The sequence below is a fragment of the Neltuma alba genome, unplaced genomic scaffold (assembly GCF_004799145.2).
Source record: "Neltuma alba isolate B1F8T4 unplaced genomic scaffold, ASM479914v2 tig00012971_pilon, whole genome shotgun sequence".
Lineage (NCBI taxonomy): Eukaryota > Viridiplantae > Streptophyta > Magnoliopsida > Fabales > Fabaceae > Neltuma > Neltuma alba.
The window spans coordinates 167,290-173,614 of record NW_021637330.1 but is presented as its reverse complement, the minus strand read 5'-3'; the positions used below and the strand labels follow the sequence as shown (position 1 = coordinate 173,614).

The 6,325-nt window shown below is 36.3% G+C and overlaps 1 long non-coding RNA gene across 1 annotated transcript; it reads left to right on the top strand.

The window, feature by feature from the left end:
• Window positions 1–1,877: 1,877 nt before the first annotated feature.
• LOC114733148 (uncharacterized) lies at window positions 1,878–2,435 on the top strand. The gene is made up of 3 exons (XR_003739056.1): window positions 1,878–2,081; window positions 2,127–2,217; window positions 2,288–2,435. It is a non-coding gene; the product is annotated as an uncharacterized LOC114733148 (long non-coding RNA).
• The last annotated feature ends 3,890 nt before the right edge of the window (window positions 2,436–6,325 follow it).

Here is a 6,325-nt window from a genome sequence, read left to right as displayed (position 1 = left end):
GCTAGATGATATTTTTCTTAGAGTTGTAGTAGACGTTTGTGAGGATGTCTTTCGGTTTGGGTAAAATCCAAACCATGATTTTAAAAATGATTTTACTATATATGAAGTAAATATGTGATAGGAATTATCTCGATTTGTGTGTCGAAAATGCTTATGGGGGCTACCAAACACCCCCTCTGTGTTTTCTCTCCCTTTTCTTCTGGTTCTCCTTGAAGGCTAGGATTTTGTTATCTCTGAGATAAACCTTTTGCGGATCTCTAGCTAGATGATATTTTTCTTAGAGTTGTAGTAGACGTTTGTGAGGATGTCTTTCGGTTTGGGTAAAATCCAAATCATGATTTTAAAAATGATTTTACTGTATACGAAATAAATATGTGATAGAAATTATCTCGATTTGTGTGTCAAAAATGCTTATAGGGGTTGCCAAACACCCCCTCTGTGTTTTCTCTCCCTTTTCTTCTGGTTCTCCTCTAAGGCTAGGATTTTGTTATCTCTGAGATAAACCTTTTGCGGATCTCTAGCTAGATGATATTTTTCTTAGAGAGTAGACGTGTGTGAGGATGTGTTTGGGTTTTGGTAAAACCCAAACCATGATTTTACGGCTGGACAGAAATAAATATGTGATAGGAATTATCTCAATGTGTGTCAAAAATACTTATGAAGGTTGCCAAACACCCCAAGTGTTCTATTATTATAGGTAACGTAAATTTTTACCAGACTCTTCCTGGTTTCTAAGGGCTTTTAATGTAAATTCTTCAAGGACTGGACAAAATTTGATACGACTAATTATTATGACAACAACTTAAGACTGGACAAAAGCCTTAAAGTCATGTTCTTAGTTTTTTCCTTATGTTTATTGATGTGATCTATGAATTTCGCCATAGGGAAAAACTATGTCGTTGCGGTGAAACATGCATTAATGTCGCCCCGACAAGTGCTAGGTGATTCATATGAAGAGCCCATATTTTTGTTGTGATACGAATTTGTAAACTGAAATGCATTGTGGTATGTTATACTTTTGCATGCTACTGTGACTATGACATGAATTGAACCCTAATTAAATAATTGATAAGAATTGAACCCTAATTACGAAATATTATGATTGTGTGTTTTCTTATAAACTGCAAGAATGGAGAGATGTTGGCAATTATAATTGTAAATTTTGTTATATACCCTAAGGGCAATACACCTTCATCTACGACACTTATAAGAATGGAGAGTGTATACCAGGACATATCTATGAATTTTCTATAGTGAAAAAGCAGCCGAGGCATAGCACTTGTCGTGGTGAAAAGCCCAGATTTGTGCTGTGTGATATTTGTACAAATTTGTAAACTAAAATGAAATGTGGTATGTTGTACTTCTACAGGTTGATATGTTGCTATTATGATTTTGACATGAACTGAACCCTGATATGGGGTAAATACCTGATAAGAATTAAGAATCTGAACAATTTACAGTGGGGTAGCATACTGGGCAATTTATTATAGCTATCCCTTCCCTGGAAGAGCCCATGCCCGTGTGTATGCTCTGTCACATGCGTGAGGAAAACTTGTAGGAGTTATCAGTCACATGGTAAGCCTTAGCCTATGGGTTCAATTTTGCAAGTATAAGAAGAGAATATAAAGCAAGAATTAAACTAACAAGTAATGTTGATGGTACCCTAAGGGCAATACACCTTCATCTACGACACTCTAGGAGTGTATACTAAGGACATATCTATGAATTTTCTATAGTGAAAAAGCAGTCGAGGCATAGCACTCGTCGTGGTGAAAAGTTGTGCTGTGTGATATTTGTACAAATTTGTAAACTAAAATGAAATGTGTTATGTTGTACTTCTATAGGTTGATATGTTGCTATTATGATTTTGACATGAACTGAACCCTGATATGGGGTAAATACCTGATAAGAATTAAGAATCTGAACAATTTACAGTGGGGTAGCATACTGGGCAATTTATCTATTGGGGTATAGCTATCCCTTCCCTGGAAGAGCCCATGCCTGTGTGTATGCTCTGTCGACTTTAGTCAGTTCGCATCATGCGTGAGGAAAACTCATAGGAGTTATCAGTCACATGGTCAGTTCGCATCATGCCTGTGTGTATGCTCTTTTAGCTACTCACTTAGGGGTAGCCTATGGGTTCAATTTTGCAAGTATAAGTAAAAGAGAATATAAAGCAAGAATTAAACTAAGAAGTAATGTTGATGGTTATGACTTGTTATTCTGAGTGATAAGGTTATTCTGACTTGTAAACTTTGAATATTGTTATATGCTTTCATTCTATAAGGTTATTCTGAGTGATGAATTTTTTACCTGTTATTCTCACATGGTGCCTTTTAGGAGTGTCAGCAGTTGGTTTTTGAATAAAAGATAGGTTTTCAGGCTTGGTTTCGCATTATGGTCAAGGTAAGTAAAATCTTTTATAACCATAACATGGTTCTTTATGGACTCTATGGGGGTGTTTGGATAGAAACCAAACCATGGTTTCAGAAGTGCTTTTACGGATTACGAAGTAAATATGTGGAAGAGATTATCTCGTTTTGCGGAAAAATGCTTCTGAAACCATGATTTTGGGATACCCAAACAGGCCCTATGTTTTTGTTCCTTTTATCATGATTATATCATGATTATGTCGGAAGTATAGTAAGAAAGTTGTGGGATTATGTCGAGATTCTAAGAAATATGAATGCTTCTTGCTTGAGACCAAAATTACTTAGTCCTATATTTGCTTGCTCAAGTCGTATTTGAAAGTTGGAAGTCCTCATGAACTGTAAGCCTGATTGTTTGAATTTCCTTAGGATTATGGATTTCAGCCACATTTGAATTATACATAACTTTAAATTAGACAAGGTATTGACTCGAGAGTTCTCCCACAAGCTAGGCATAAGCAAGGCATTAACTTGTATTTCAATTAAGATTCTTTATCTTTTAAATTAGGATTAAGGTTGAAATTGATTAGGATCTCAATTTGAATTTCGATTCGATTTATTATAATTTTAGACGCACCCGTTCTGAGCATACTAATTTAGCATCAGAGTCACTTCTTGCAGCTTATAAGCTTTCTTTTTTATAACACCCCGTTCACCTAAAACTTGTTAGCATACTAATTTAACATCTTTATTAGCATTTACATCTCTGCCCAACGATGGTCGAATATCATTTCAACAACCATGTTTGAAACAGACCATCGAAAACCTTCACATTTTATTTTGCCTAGAAGTTTTCTCAATGTGACTAATAAAACAAACGTTTTATGAATTTTGGCCCGTTTCACGCCATTTATTTTCGATTTCACACCATCGAAAGGGCTTGTAGAAATCCATTTTTGCGGGAAGTTCATGTTGGCAACAGCACCTAGATTCTCCAAAAATCTAATAGATCTTTCAACTCTTTAAATCTTGTTGATGCCGCACTTGTAAAAAAAAAAAAAGATAAATCCGAGTTGTGTCTTATAGAAAAACTATCCTTAAGAGCTATTTCGCAACTATCGTGTCTTATAGATTAAACAGATTGTTCCTGCAAGAGTAGAGTGAGCAGAACAGCTAAAGGTAAAAAAGTGGCACTTCCTTTCGGTGTTTTTTCCCTAAACTTCACTCTCATTTGTCCTTTTAGGCTATGGATCATAATAGCACATGGCAATTAATTAACTTGTCTTATAAAATCTTCGATTACGAACATTGAATGTTAATTAGACAGATATTTTCAATAAAGTGTCCCGTATCGTATTTGACTCGTGCACTGGGGGTGAGGGAAAATTGCAGGATTTGTCTCCGGTGGCCAGTTGTGCATGCAACCCTCACTTCTCTTCTTGACCCATTTGCCCAAGACATTTTTATTTGGACACCCACAATCCTGGGACTCTTTCTTCAACACATCTACACAATTTACAACAATACCCATTATTAGTTACACACATAGACTCTCTCTTCTTGACCCTATTGTGAACTCACACATCTTGGCATATGCTAGGGGCATTATTAGTTAGATTATACCCCTTCCCCCACATTTTCGCTATTAACAACATTTTTGCATGTTAAGATGGCCATGTGCATGCTTGATGCATAATGCTTTAGAGATTTCGGCACGATTTCATAGGAGGGCCTCCAATTTTTCCCATTCAGTAGTTCGATTTATGCCATGATGCTTTAGGCATAGCCTTTCCCAAGTTAGAGGTTCAAACGAGGAAAGGCTATGGTAGATACCTGTACCCAAAGACGAGGAAGGGCAAGTGGCGAAATGCTTTGGGGAGTTGAAAATAAGTGTAAATTTGGAGATTCTCGAAAGGAACTGAATCCATGGGTAGGCAAGCTGAAACATCCTAGTAACCAAAGGAAAAGAAAGCAAAAGCGACCGTAGATGGCTAGAGTCTAGTAGCCAAAAGCATCACTAGCTTACACTCTAACCTGAGTAGTATGGGGCATGTGGAATCTCTCATGTGAATCAACAAGGACCACCCCTATCAAGGAGTGAAATGGAACATGAAACCATAAGTTTCCAGGGAGGAGCTCGGGGCTCTAACCAACATGCTTGTTGAAAGAATGAGCCCACCAACAATGGCTTGGTTAAGGGAACCCATTGGAGTAGTAGCAAAATCGAGTCTTCATAGGACAATTGTCACTACTTATAGACCTGAACCTGGGTGATCTATCCATGACCAAGGCGAAGCTTGGGTGAAACTAAGTAGAGGTCCGAACCAACTGATGTTGAAGAATCAACGAATGAGTTATGGCTACGGGTGAAATGCCACTCGAAGCCAGAGCTAGCTGGTTCTCCTCGAAATGTGTTGAGGTGCAGTAGTTGACTGACTGGACATCTAAAGCATTGTTTCGGTGTGGGCCACGAGAGTGGTACCAAATTGTGGCAAACTCTAAATGGTAGATATGACCTCAAATAATAGGGGTCAAGGTCGGCCAGTGAGATTATGAAATCATTGAGAGCTTGCGCTCAACCTCACCAAAATACATTCTATAGCACTTTCTCATGCCATACGAGGGGACCAATAATTTATTTTAATACTAGCAGAATTAACAAACGACTTGTTCTTCTTACCCATTAAACCTTCTCCATGGGATCACCACTCACAAGGTTGGGTTACTATCATTGTCAATTTCAAGTTGGAGTCCCATTTTTCTCAACTGATTTGTTTCTTTCAGGGTTTTGTTAACTTTTGACCTCACAAAATTGATTGAGATAACACCACAATTTTTAAGACATTCACATGTATCAAACGATGTGTACTTGAACTATTGTTCTCTTTTTGCCAATCACAGTCTATTGACATTGAGTGTCGGTTTTTACACCAAAATATTTGCCAATAAGTTTTCAACAACTTAACCTCCAATCCCCCCAAAAGATGAATAATTATTGGTGAATTATCTCTATACCACGGGAATCTACTTTACATGATATCAATATTTAGATATGCTCAGCCTTATAATAAAAGTTACATCAAGGGTATTTAATGGAATAAATTCTCAAAGTTGTGCATACACAGCAGCTACACAAATACCTCAAACAAATTAGCATGATAAGAAATATTCTCTGAAAACATCATATTATTGGTCCTTTACAATTTACTTAAAGCCACATTTGTTTCACCCATGGTTCCATTTAAATTTTGAAGCTACAAAACATAACATAATATTTCATGTCCACTTTAAAAATTCAATATTCATAATAGTTGTGCATGCTCATGCATATTTGTACCAAGACAAATTAAAGAACATTTATCTCTACACTTGGACAAATGATTAAATTTTCATATCCACAGAAAAATTTGATAATTTACAAAATTTGCTCTCAAAAGCTAACAAAGCCTCCACTTAATTGATTTTTCTTTTTTAAATCGCCATAAAGATTTGTAAAATGAGGTTAACACAATTAAAACACATTTTTTCTCCATTAATATTATTTCTGTAAAGTACCCCACATTTTAGGTGCTCCACACTTTTATAGGAAAATTTCTTTCATACCTCATCAATAATAATTCTAATTAAATCAGCATCTCACACCACTATCTCCCCCCACTCTAACTAAATTAGAATTTTCCAGAGTTTACATAACAGTATCATAAAATATGCCAACTCACCATGCGCCAAATTTGGGAAACTTCGACTTCCACTAAACAATTGTGACTTTTTTTGGCCAACCATAATTGTGACATTAAAATATTATTGTTCCGCATCACCATAGGTATTTTGCCTCCACACATTATATACAATATTTTTTGAAAATAACTTCACCATTTATTTTCACATCCTGTAACTATTACTATACACCACACACGGACTATATGATATGAACCGCCAAATTGAGGAAAGCTAGT